Source organism: Bombina bombina, chromosome 12 (assembly GCF_027579735.1).
Source record: "Bombina bombina isolate aBomBom1 chromosome 12, aBomBom1.pri, whole genome shotgun sequence".
Lineage (NCBI taxonomy): Eukaryota > Metazoa > Chordata > Amphibia > Anura > Bombinatoridae > Bombina > Bombina bombina.
The window spans coordinates 103,957,217-103,971,309 of record NC_069510.1 but is presented as its reverse complement, the minus strand read 5'-3'; the positions used below and the strand labels follow the sequence as shown (position 1 = coordinate 103,971,309).

Sequence of the window (14,093 nt, the reverse complement as noted above, 5' to 3'; positions counted from 1 at the left end):
CTCCAGAAATTTGTAGTTACGCTTATTTCTGGACATCGCTGGTTTATCAGACTTACGGCACTTTAGCAACTGCCGGCGCCATATATGTAATACCCCGATGTGCGAGGTGAAACTACGGGCGGCGCGGGTTCCCTCGCTTGCGCCAAAAACTATGCCGTATATCGGATCGCGCACCTGATGTAGGTCTAAAAAGTGCGTCACCAACACGAAAAGTTTGGAAAGCTCTGGTCTAGCGTATAAATCACCTAGACTTGTGTGATTCAACAGTCCCTAAACCTGAATTCTACAATAGCGTTAAGTGTCAGGATCAACCCTATGGGTTGGTCATGACACGGGTCTTAATCTGTAAATTATGTAACCATCTCTTGCTTTAATAAATCACAATATTGTGTGTCAGTAATAGTATTTAACCTGTCCGGCTTGACAAAGGAGGCTAATTTGTCAGAATTAGATGCTTAGTCTGTATACTTCCGGTCCTATTTCATTGATCTAATTTATTAATTTATTTAGGGGACCTACCCACAGTGTATGCAGTAGCACTACGCCTGAGCTATTTACTCTTAAGTAAATCAAATTAACTTATTTGGTTTAGGCATAGATCACTTTATAAAAAATTACTTTATTGCACCGAGTACACTTGCCCCGCTCTGGACCGGTCATTTAGGCTTGACTTAGTCTCAGTTTTAGTGACGTATGGATTCCCACTATTTAACATAGAAGCTCAAGTAGCGAAAATTTCTTTTTGAGCCCCTTTTTGGTCCCAGGTTGGTGGATAGTATCTGTAAAATCTGTGTAATAGTTTATCCCAACAACCGAGATAGGTCCTTATGCAAGGGCATAGTACTCACTCCGCAACTTGTGGGGGAGTGTTGTAAGTTTGTGAACCGGATTGGTCACATTATCAGGGGGTGTGAATACCTGGTGACCAATCACGGTGAGGGCTAGAGTTTTTAACTTCATCAGAAAGTTTAGTTTTTTAGCATGGCTATGAGTAAGGCTAATGCCGAAACGCGTCAGCCATAGTATTTGCTAGCCTTTGTTACATATTTGCTCTCTGTATTTTACCCCGGGGGTATGTACCCCCTAGCTTTCTGTTTGTTTGCTTATTAATATTTGTTTGGATATTTCATCCATTAAATTTACTTTCCAGCAAACGCTCCGTGCTTCTCAGTTCTTTGTTTGCAACTTGGTCCTCTCTTCACACTTTTTCAAAATTCTACAAATTTGACACTTTTGCCTCGGCTGAGGCCGCTTTTGAGGGAAAGGTTCTTCAAGCAGTGGTGCCTTCCGTTTAGGTTACCTGTCTTGTCCCTCCCTTATCATATGTGTACTCTAGCTTGGGTATTGATTCCCAATAGTAATTAGATGATTTGTGGACTTGTTGTGTTATTAGAAAGAAAACAAAATGTATGCTTACCTGATAAATGTCTTTCTTTCTTGACATGATGAGTCCACGGCCCGCCCTGTTCATTAGTCAGGTTGTTGGTATGTTTTAAACTTCAGACACCTCTGCACCTTGTTGTTTCCTTTCTCTCCTTTACCTCGATCAAATGACTGGGGTTGGAGGGAAGGGAGGTGTTATTTAACAGCTTTGCTGTGGTGCTCTTTGCCGCCTCCTGCTAGGCAGGAGTGATATTCCCAATAGTAATTAGATGATCCGTGGACTCATCGTGTCAAGAAAGAAATACATTTATCAGGTAAGCATAAATTTTGTTTTTTGTTGTTTTTAATGCAAGTATCAGGGTTAGCTCTGCAGCAGGAAAAATATATCTTAGTTAATTGACACAGGCATACCGATAATTACACTACCCTACTCACTCATAAGCAGTTATCAATTACTTTGGGTTGTTTATACACAGTGCCAGACTTCCTCCATTCTTCATAAATATATATAATTTTGCAAACCCTGGTGAACAGTTTATATGGAAATGATGGGGAGGGGGGTGTAGGGGACAGCAGAATTGTGAGTGCCTAGGGCAGCACAAAACCTAAATACACCACTGCCTCCCAAAGATAGTGTCTTCAGAAAATGTTAATCAAGAAATTGTTCCTTCTCTGTGCCCAAATCCTTCTAACCTTAAGGAACTCCTACTGCACAATTAGGATGTAGTCAGAGCCTTAAAATGTTATCTTTAGGCTACTAACGATTTTAGATAGACTTCTAGCTTGTTTGTCCCACTTTTCATGTCCCAGAAAGGGTCAAAAGGCTACAGCGGTGACCTTGGCATTATGGCTAAAGCAGAGAATTCGTAAGGCTTTCATGGTTGCGGGCAAATCGCCTTCAAAAAGAGTAACTGCTCAATCTACCAGGTCTATATCTACTACTTGGGCTTTTAAAAATGACGCCTCCTTGGAAAAGATTTGCAAGGCAGCAACTTGGTCTTCACTCCCTTTTCTAAATTTTACCATTTTGATATTTATGCTTTCTCCTTATCTAATTTTTCATTGGATAAGGCAGTTCTTCGTACCAAGTTTGGTTTTCTGCCTAAGGTTGTTTCGGACAAAGATATTAGTCAGGAAATTGCTGTTCCTTCTCTCTGTCCTAATCCTTCTTTTCTTAAGGAACGTTTATTACACAACTTAGACGTTGTGCATGCTCTTAAGTTCTAATTGCAGACAACTAAGGACTTTCGTCAGTCTTCTGCCTTGTTTGTTTGCTTTTCTGGTTACCGTAAGGGTCAGAAAGCTACTGCCACTTCTCTGTTTCTCTGGTTGAGAAGTATTATTCGTGTTGTGTTTGAGACTGCTGGACAGCAGCCTCCTGAGAGAATTGCTGTTCATTCCACCAGGGCGGTGTCTTCCTCTTTGGACTTCAAGAATGAGGTCTCTGTTGAACAGATCTGCAAGGCTGCAACTTGATCTTTTTTGCATTCTAAATTCTAGAGATTTGACACTTTTGCCTCAGCTGAGGTTTCTTTTGTTTAGGTTACCTGTCCTTCCCTCCCTTATCATCTGTGTCCTCTAGCTTGGGTATTGATTCTTAACAGTAATTGATGATCCCATGGACTCACTGTGTCATTGGAAAGAAAACAAAATTTATGTTTACCTGATAAATACATTTCTTTCTTTCTTGACACAGTGAGTCCATGGCCCACCCTGTTTTCAGACAGTTTTTGTTATATAAACCTCAGGCACAGAGGCATAACTAGAAACCACAGGGCCCAGGTGCAAGAATCTAAGAAGATATGGTTTAGGTTAGAGTATAGTAAAGGACAGGTTACATATAAGGCTAAAACTATGGTTAGATTTAGAGGAAAGTTGAAGACAGTTAGGCTAAAGCTATGAATAAGGTTTGAGTAGAGTAAAGGTTAGGATATAGTTAAAGGGACATGAAACCCAAAAATTTTCTTTTGTGATTCAGATAGAGAATACAATTTTAAACAACTTTGTAATTTACTTCTATTATCTAATCTGTTTCATTCTCTTGTTATCATTTGTTGAAGGAGCAGCAATTTACTACTGGTTTCTAACTGAACACATGGGTGAAACAATGACAATCGGTATATATATATATGCAGCCACCAATCAGCAGCTAGAACCTAGGTTCTCTGCTGCTCCTGAGCTTGCCTAGATAAATTATTCAGCAAAGGATAACAATAGAAGGAAGCAAATTAAATAATAGAAGTAAATTGGAAAGTTGTTTAAAATTGTATTCTCTGTCTGAATCATGAAAGAAAAATCTGGGTTTAGTGTCCCTTTAAGGCTAGAGCTATGGGTGAGGTTGCTGTTGATATTATTTTTATAGTTAAGGTAAACTCTATGGTTAAGTTCAGGTTTAGTTACAGTTATGTTATAGTTAAGGCTAGAGCTATGGTTAAGGCTAGGGTAGAGTTTAGGTTAGGTTATAGTTAAAGGGACACTGAAGCCACATTTTTTCTTTCGTGATTCAGATAGAGCATGCAATTTTAAGCAACTTTCTAATTTACTCCTATTATCAATTTTTTTTTGTTCTCTTGCTTTTTTTATTTGAAAAAGAAGGCATCTAAGCTATTTTTTTGTTTCAGAACCATGGAAAGCACTTGTTTATTGGTGGATGAATTTATCCACCAATCAGCAAGAACAACCCAGGTTGTTCACCAAAAATGGGCCGGCATCTAAACTTACATTCTTGCATTTCAAATAAAGATACCAAGAGAATGAAGACAATTTGATAATAGGAGTAAATTAGAAAGTTGCTTAAAATTGCACGCTCTATCTGAATCCCAAAAGAAAAAAATTGGGTTCAGTGTCCCTTTAAGGCTAGAGCTATGGTTAAGGCTAAGGTAGAGTTTAGGTTAGGTTATTGTTACGGCTAGAGCTATGGTTAAGGTTAGAGTAGAGTTTAGGTTAGGTTATAGTTAAGGCTAGTGCTATAGTTAAGGTTGGAGAAAAGTTTAGCTTAGGTTATAGTTAAGGCTAGAGCTATGTTTAAGGTTAGGGTAGAATTTAGGTTAGGTTATAGTTAAAGCTAGAGCTATGGTTAAGGTTAGAGTAGAGTTTTGGTTAAGGCTAAGGATAAGGTTAGGGTAGAGTTTAGGTTAGGTTATAGTTAAGGCTAGAGCTATGGTTAAGGTTAGGGTAGAATTTAGGTTAGGTTATAGTTAAAGCTAGAGCTATGGTTAAGGTTAGAGTAGAGTTTTGGTTAAGGCTAAGGATAAGGTTAGGGTAGAGTTTAGGTTAGGTTATAGTTAAGGCTAGAGCTATGGTTAAGGTTAGGGTAGAATTTAGGTTAGGTTATAGTTAAAGCTAGAGCTATGGTTAAGGTTAGAGTAGAGTTTTGGTTAAGGCTAAGGATAAGGTTAGGGTAGAGTTTAGGTTAGGTTATAGTTAAGGCTAGAGCTATGGTTAAGGTTAGGGTAGAATTTAGGTTAGGTTATAGTTAAAGCTAGAGCTATGGTTAAGGTTAGAGTAGAGTTTTGGTTAAGGCTAAGGATAAGGTTAGGGTAGAGTTTAGGTTAGGTTATAGTTAAGGCTAGAGCTATGGTTAAGGTTGGAGTAAAGGTAAGGTTAGGTTATAGTTAAGGCTAGAGCTATAGTTAAGGTTAAAAGAGAGTTGACGTTATGTTACAGTTAAAGACAAAGCTTTGGTTAAAGGGACGGTATACACCATTTTTATATAGCTGCATGTAATATACACTGCTATAAAGAATAATATGCACAGATACTGATATTAAAATCCAGTATAAAACATTTTAAAAACTTACTTAGAAGCTCCCAGTTTAGCACTGTTGTTGAGGTTAGTCTGGGACACCCACTGAAAGGGGCTGGGAAAACAAGAAGAGCAGACACTCCCCCCCTTCCCTGCATATGAAAAGACAGATAACATAAACAGGAGCCAGCAGGAGTCTGTAAACGCATGTATACATCTGACACTGTGAGGCTTGGTTAGGAGTCTGAAAATCAGCACAATGTTATTAAAAAAATAAGCAAAACTATACATTGTTACAAAAACACTACCAGATGGGCTATATAAATGGATCAACTACAAAATATTTATGCAAGAAACATCTAGTGTACAGTGTCCCTTTAAGTTTAGGGTACAGTCAAGGTTAGATTGAGGTTAGAGACAAGATTAGTTTATAGTTAACGCTTAAAGCACCAGCCTTAAAGGAATATTGAAACCAATTTTTTTCAGATACAGCATGCGATTTTAAGCAACTTTCTAATTGACTCCTATTTTCAATTTGTCCTCGTTCTCTTAGTATTTTTATTTGAAAAGCAGGAATGCATAGCAGCCGTCCCATTTTTTGTTCTGCACTTGGGGTTCGCTTGCTGATTGGTGGCTAAATGTAGTCCCCCGCAGCTCGCCTCTGGCGGGCTGAATTCACTGACAGAATTCAGCATTGCACACGAGCGCTATTTTGTGCTTGTGTGCAATCCCGCCCCCTGCCAGCACACAACCAATCACGCTTGGGCAGGAGCTGTCAGTCTCCTCGGTCAGGCGAGAACGGGGGGATTGAAATTCACCACCTAAGAGATGGCGAAAGGTTACAGAAGCAGTGGTCTGATGACTGCTGTTTGTTAAATACGAAGCCTGCCAAAGGGGTTGTTAAATGGATCTCTAGGTATATGGAGTGAGCCGATTATTTCTTTACTGCTTAAAAAATTATGGGCGCGATCACATATACGGCGCAGGTTTCGGCGCAAGTGAGGGAACCCGCGCTGCCCGTAATTTCACCTTGCACATCGGGGTATTACATAAACCCCCCGGCAGTTCATAAAGTGCCGTAAGTCGGATAAACTAGCGATGTCCAGAAATGAGCGTAAATACAAATTTCTGGAGTTGCTAGTGACTTACGGCACTTTAGAAACTGCAGGCGCCTAAGAAAAGTAAATAAAATAACAAATCTCCCGTAAAAGTCTAACACGCCTCCCAAAAATAAGCCTGACACGTAAAACCCCTATATCCGCAATCCCCCCTCTCATTACTAATAAATGTATTAACCCCTAGACCGACAACCCCCCACAACGCAATAAGCCTAATTAAATTATTAACCCCTATATCCGCCATCAAACCCACACCGCAAGTAATAACTAAATTATTAACCCCTAAACCGCCATAGCCCACAACGCATTTAACCTATTCAAGTATTAACCCCTAAACCGCCATAGCCCACATAGCCTATTAAATATATTAACCCCTAATCTGCCACCGCCAACATCACCGCCACTATAATAAGGTTATTAACCCCTAAACCTAAGTCTAACCCTAACCCTAACACCCCCCTAACTTAAAAATTATTTAAATAAATCTAAATTAATTTACTATTATTAACTCAATTATTCCTATTTAAAACTATAAATACTTACCTATAAAATAAACCCTAAGATAGCTACAATATAATTAATAATTACATTGTAGCTATTTTAGGATTTATTTTTATTTTACAGGCAACTTTGTATTTATTTTAACTAGGTACAATAGCTATTAAATAGTTATTAACTATTTAATAGCTACCTAGTTAAAATAAATACAAATTTACCTGTAAAATAAATCCTAACCTAAGTTACAATTACACCTAACACTACACTATCATTAAATAAATTAAATTAATTAACTACAATTACCTAAAATTAAATACAATTAAATAAAATAAACTATAGTACAAAAAACAAACACTAAATTACAGAAAATAAAAAAAATTACAAGAAGTTTAAACTAATTACACCTAATCTAAGCCCCCTAATAAAATAAAAAAGCCCCCCAAAATAATAAAATTCCCTACCCTATACTAAATTACAAATAGCCCTTAAAAGGTTTTTTTTGTGGGGCATTGCCCCAAAGTAATCAGCTCTTTTACCTGTAAAAAAAGAAATACAACCCCCCCAACATTAAAACCCACACACCCAACCTTACTCTAAAACCCACCCAATCCCCCCTTAAAAAAACCTAACACTAACCCCTTGAAGATCACCCTACCTTGAGCCGTCTTCACCCAGCTGGGCAGAAGTCTTCATCCGATCCGGGCAGAAGAGGTCCTCCAGCCGGGCAGAAGTCTTCATCCGATCCGGGCAGAAGAGGTCCTCCAGCTGGGCAGAAGTCTTCATCCAAGTGGCATCTTTTATCTTCTTCATTCCGACGAGGAGCGGCTCCATCTTGAAGACATCCAACGCCGAGCATCCTTCCTGACCGACGACTAACCGACGAATGAAGGTTCCTTTAAATGATGTCATCCAAGATGGCGTCCCTTCAATTCCGATTGGCTGATAGAATTCTATCAGGCAATCGGAATTAAGGTAGGAAAAATCCTATTGGCTGATGCAATCAGTCAATAGGATTGAGCTCGCATTCTATTGGCTGATTGGAACAGCCAATAGAATGCGAGGTCTATCCTATTGGCTGATTGGATCAGCCAATCGGATTGAACTTCAATCCGATTGGCTGATTGCATCAGCCAATAGGTTTTTTCCTACCTTAATTCCGATTGGCTGATAGAATTCTATCAGCCAATTGGAATTGAAGGGACGCCATCTTGAATGACATCATTTAAAGGAACCTTCATTCGTCGGTTAGTCGTCGGCCAGGAAGGATTCTCTGCGTCGGATGTCTTCAAGATGGAGCTGCTCCTCGTCGGATGGAAGAAGATAGAAGATGCCGCTTGGATGAAGACTTCTGCCCGGCTGGAGGACCTCTTCTGCCTGGATCGGATGAAGACTTCTGCCCGGCTGGAGGACCTCTTCTGCCCGGATTGGATGAAGACTTCTGCCCGGCTGGGTGAAGACGACTCAAGGTAGGGTGATCTTCAAGGGGTTAGTGTTAGGTTTTTTTAAGGGGGGATTGGGTGGGTTTTAGAGTAAGGTTGGGTGTGTGGGTGGTGGGTTTTAATGTTGGGGGGGTTGTATTTCTTTTTTTACAGGTAAAAGTGTTTATTACTTTGGGGCAATGCCCCGCAAAAAGCCCTTTTAAGGGCTATTTGTAATTTAGTATAGGGTAGGGAATTTTATTATTTTGGGGGGCTTTTTTATTTTATTAGGGGGCTTAGATTAGGTGTAATTAGTTTAAACTTCTTGTAATTTTTTTTTATTTTCTGTAATTTAGTGGGGGTTTTTTGTACTATAGTTTATTTTATTTAATTGTATTTAATTTTAGGTAATTGTAGTTAATTAAATTTATTTAATGATAGTGTAGTGTTAGGTGTAATTGTAACTTAGGTTAGGATTTATTTTACAGGTAAATTTGTATTTATTTTAACTAGGTAGCTATTAAATAGTTATTAACTATTTAATAGCTATTGTACCTAGTTAAAATAAATAAAAACTTGCCTGTAAAATAAAAATAAATCCTAAAATAGCTACAATGTAATTATTAATTATATTTTAGCTATCTTAGGGTTTATTTTATAGGTAAGTATTTAGTTTTAAATAGGAATAATTGAGTTAATAATAGTAAATTTATTTAGATTTATTTAAATAATATTTAAGTTAGGGGGGTGTTAGGGTTAGACTTAGGTTTAGGGGTTAATAACTTTATTATAGTGGCAGCGATGTTGGCGGCGGCAGATTAGGGGTTAATACATTTAATAGGCTATGTGGGCTATGGCGGTTTAGGGGTTAATAGAATTTATTAGTTATTGCGGTGGGGGATTGCGGTTGACAGGTAGATAGACATTGAGCATGCGTTAGGTGTTAGTTAATTTTTGCAGGCATTTTCGGGAGTTACGGTGCTCCCATACTCAGCACAAGGTATGCTACGGCTGCCTTTTATGGCGAGGTAAAAATGGAGTATGAGTTCTCCATTTTCGCCACGTAAGGCCTTGTGCTGGATATTGGATACCGATTTACGGCGCGGTCGCATGTTAGCCTATGGGAGTAAACATTGCGAGCGACGGGTGAAATATACGGGCGTAACTTGTATGCTACGCCGTATATGTAATACCAAAATCGCGTAAAATCTAGCGTCGCCGACTTTTGCGGGCAACGCTCTATATGTAATGGAGGCCTATATATTAGCATTGTACAAGTTGTTCGAAAATTATATATGATATATTAGTGTTGCTAAGTTGCAAACAGACAGGCACATGGTCATGCTTAATGGACACTTTCTGGACAGACTCTGCCCTGTGCTCCACCCCAACCCTACTATATATATTTCTTTCATCAGATGAGAGTCCATGAGTCTTCACGTGTGGGAATATTCCCCTCCTGACCAGCAGGAGGAGACAAAAGACACTCTAAAACACCAGAGCTTTAAATCCCTCCCACTTCCCATGATCCTCAATCATTTTCTTTTGTTTCCTTGATGAGGAGTGAAGTGCAAGATCTACTTATCAATGGAAAGGGGATCCTCTAATCCATCTGAGGCCCAAATACTCCTCATAGTAACCTGCCTTCAGAGGGGCAGACAAGGGGTTACTGATTTAGATTCTTGCCTAGGATGGGCTTGTCTACTGAAAGCAAGTTGCTAAAGCTGAGGTAAGCACAGTGGACAGAGCCCACTGGCTATTAGTATGAACATGTTCACATAGTCTGGGGGGGCTATTAGTATGAACATGTACACCATATATCTTATACTAGCAGTTTAAAAAAAAATATTTTTTGAGGTTACTGTTGCTTTAAATTTAGCGATGTCAGCTTAGTGCTCTCAGAAGTTGTTTCTGAGCTATGCACAGTATCTTTTACTTCACCTGCGTTAAAATTTTGCTTGTTACCTTCTGGTTTTTATCTTTAGCCCCCCCCCCCCCCCCCCGCAGCGCAGGCGTGCTAAGGGTTAACTGTTTTAGCAGGCTTTTTTAGCATGCCTTTTCTATGATTTAATCCTTTCCTGTTCCTAAGCAGCCTTCCTCTTTTCCCATGCCTGATTTGGTTTCTGAAATTATTTCAAAGGAAAGGCAGAAGCCAGGTATTCCTTTTGTTCCATCTACTAAATTTAGATAGAGTTTTTCTCTTCCTTCTGTTAATAAAGAGATTTGGGTAGATGCAGCTATTTCCACTCTTTTAAGGATCCATTAGGTAGAAAACTTGAAGGTTTTCATAGGCGATCCTTTGACTGCAGGTCTAAAAAAAAACTGCAAGCTGAGTGTAGCCTGTGTCACTGTCGCCACTGCTGTTTGCTTTGATAATCTCTCAGATTCTGGGCAAACTACTCTGGATGAGATCATATTAAGAACAGCATATTCTTTTATTTGTGATGCAGCAATGAAAATTATTTACTTTAATGCTAAGAATGCTGGATTAGCTGTTTTAGTTAGGTGAGCTTTGTGGCATAAATCTTGGTCAGCTGATATGGTTTCTTAGCATAGACTGTTTTCTCTCCCATTCCATGGTAAATCTTTGTTTGGGCCTAGACTGGATGCTATTATTGTCACAGTCATTGGGGGCAAGGGATCTTTTCTGTCCCAGGATGAAAAATCTAAGGGTAAGCTTAGATCTGCAGAATGTTTGTGTATATTTTGTCAATCTAAGGCTCAGACAGATTGTCCCTCTGCCCTGTTCTGGCTACTCCAAATCCTCCTGGAATGCTAACTCTTCTTGGTCCAAAAACAAACAGTCCAAGAAGTCTACCCCAGCTCCCAAGACCGCATAAAGGTACGGCCCCTATACCAGACCAGTCTCTGGTAGGGGGCAGATTGAGTCTCTTTCAAGAGGCTTAGGAAAGATCTGTTCAGGATCCCTGGGTATTGCAAAACATTTCCCAGGGGTATTGAATAAGCTTTCATTCAAGGTCTTCTAGGGGGAGATTCTATTTGTCTTGAGTGCCTTAAGATCCTATAAAGGCCCAAGCTTTCTTGGCTTGTGTGAGAGATGTGGAATTAATAAGAGTGATTGCTCCAAGTCCAACTCTAGAATTAAACCATGAGTTTTATTAAAATCTCTTTATAGTACCAAAGAAAGATGGCACTCTTCGGCCTGTTTTGGATCTCAAAATATTGAACAAATTCCTGAAAGTTCCTACTTTCAAGATGGAGACAAAGCACAATGTACTTCCTTTAGCGCAGGAGGGTCAGTTTTTGTCTACCATCGTCTTAGAAGATCCTTATTTGCATATCCCTATAAAAATGGATCATGTCAAGTTCCTGAGATTTGCTTTTCTAGACAAGCGTTATCAGTTTGTGGCCCTCTCTTTTGGTCTGGCTACAGCTCCCAGAGTGTTTACAATATTACTAGGAGCTCTGTTTTCAAGCTCAATGAATTTCTGTATTTCTTTACCTGAACGACACGCTGGTTCAGGCTCCTTCTCATTTGTCTGTGTCTCACACTCAGATGGTTCTTCAGTTGCATCATAACTGGTTGGAAAATAAATCTTAATGTCACAGCGCTACATAAATGTTGCCGCTTTAAAAATAAGCAATAATAATCGTCCAAAAAGCTCATTAACTCCTCAGACCTGTGTGCCATAATTGATTCTGTAAACATGCATTTGTCTCTGACAGATCAGCATAGACTGAAGCTGCAACAGCAATAAAATAGATTGATATAATCCTAACTGGATGTGACAAACCTTAAAACAAAATATAATTCTGTATAATATAAATAACACCAAAGTCTCAAGATGGTAATCTTCAATATAAATTCACATCCACTCTAATGTTGTCCTGGACTCAAGGCATCTTCCTCTTCACACTCTCTCACTCGATACACGGTGTATAAAAAGTCACTAAAACAACAAATAAGTAAAAGGGCGCCTCAATGGTGTAATATTGTTGCACACTATTGAAGTGGCACTAGAATAGTGCAATGCTTGCAGTCTGGACTTTTTGAAGTTAAAACTCGAGTTGATCAATTCACCCACTACAAACATGATTCTTGATCAATTGTAGGATCCTTCAAGGGGAAGTGGGAAAAACAGTTAAGATGTAGAGTGCTAGCTCCACAAAACGTACCAAATGCAGCTTCCAAACATCGACTATGCCGAGTGTTATGAATAAAAGTTCATATAGTAGTAAGTAAAGAAGCAGCAAAGCTATTTATTAGAAACTTACAATAAAAAATAATCATAACATGTTTCTCTGTCTATATGATCGTTTCATCAGGTGAAACGCTCTGTGATTGGTTTTTATTGTAAGTTTTTGACCAAACTGTGAGATGTTGTGATCTGCCAGAGATAGACCTCGTGACCTCTCATGTGCCAGGTCTCGAGATCCTTGTTGAGTCTGATAGCCCGAGTGGTCCCTTTTTCATTCAACCTGATTTACATTTTTCCTTCATTTGTGTTGCTATTAAAGTGTTGGCCAGAATCAAACAGGAAGAAGCCTCAGCAATTCTGATTGTTCCGGCATGGCCTCACATGATTTAGTTTGCAATCTCATCTGGTGTGGATGTCCTTGTGGCTTCCTCTATAAAAAGATCTTCTTTCTCAAGGACCTTTCTTTTATCAAGATCCTAAAACTCTGATTTTTTTTCCATCTACTTGGTTATATGACTGAGAATCATGGTAAGTGGGAGGGATTTAATATTTTGGTGATGGGGTGTCTTTTACCTCCTCCTAGTGGTCAGGAGGGGAACACTCCCACACAGGATGACTTGTGGACTCTCTCCATCATTAAAGAAATTAATTTATCAAGTAAGCATACATTTCTCACTACTGAGCAATGATTTGATTGCTCTTGGTGGCAGTAATACACTCTAAGCATTGATCTGACCCCCCGACTGGATTGGCCTACCAGGATTCCAGGATTTCCCGTGGGCTGCAGCAGCTGGGGCTGGAAAGCTACAATTTAAAGGGGTGATTAATAAATGCAGTTGGGTTGCAGGGTGCCTATATAACAATCTGGCACTTTTTGTAATACAAACTAATATAATATAATTCTGAAAAAATATTGGGTAAAGAAGTATCCCAGTAATCAACTTTGTGAAAAGTGGGGTGTTATACTGAGGCAACTGGAAATTAGGGCTCTCCAAATTTTACAGGGCTGCTTTTTATTCCCAGTCCGGCCCTGCTCCCTCCTTTGGATACCACACTGATCAGTGATTTTACACCCTTTGCTTTGAGTAACACACACATAATGATAATTTAGCACCTATTACACACACACCACAGATCAATGTTTTACCTTACTTGGCTGCCAGTAACACACATAGATCAGTTATTATTACCCACGATGAACAATGATTTGACACCTTTGAAACCAGTAGCAGGTTAGTGATTTCCCCTCTTGGCTACCAGTAATGCATAGTGATCTTACAGCTCTAGCTACGAGTAACACATGGAGCAATGACTTAACCATTTGTAACACAGACATATAAGTAATCCTATCACTTTTTGCCAGAAAAACCCAGAGCTAACATACAACTCTTGGCTGTCAGGAACATACAGAGGCATCATTTAACACCATAGTGATAGCAATAATATAGTAGCAGAGTTCATTATTTATCCACAGTTAATTACATGTTCTTCTGTATTTTGTACTGCTGTTTTCATTCTTTCTGCCATCCTGTGTATATGCACTAATGAAGCTGATTCCTAGAAATATGGAAGCCTTTTTGGCATGGTCACTGCTAGAGAAAAGTACCATGTATTTTTTCAAAACTAAAACTTTATTAACAAAGAATGTTAACTTTGGGTGCTTCCAAAGGGAAAAATAAAATGCAACATTAGATAAATACATAAATGCACTATATGTTTCTGAAATTCTCATACAATACTGAAAAAAATGGGATCAAATATGAGAACGATG

The 14,093-nt window shown here is 39.0% G+C and overlaps 1 protein-coding gene across 1 annotated transcript in view; it reads left to right on the top strand.

Annotated features, from left to right (window-relative positions):
* Nucleotides 1–14,093, top strand: part of CACNA1F (calcium voltage-gated channel subunit alpha1 F) — a 365,125-nt gene that overhangs the window by 325,835 nt on the left and 25,197 nt on the right. The gene's annotated exons all lie outside the window — the stretch shown is intronic.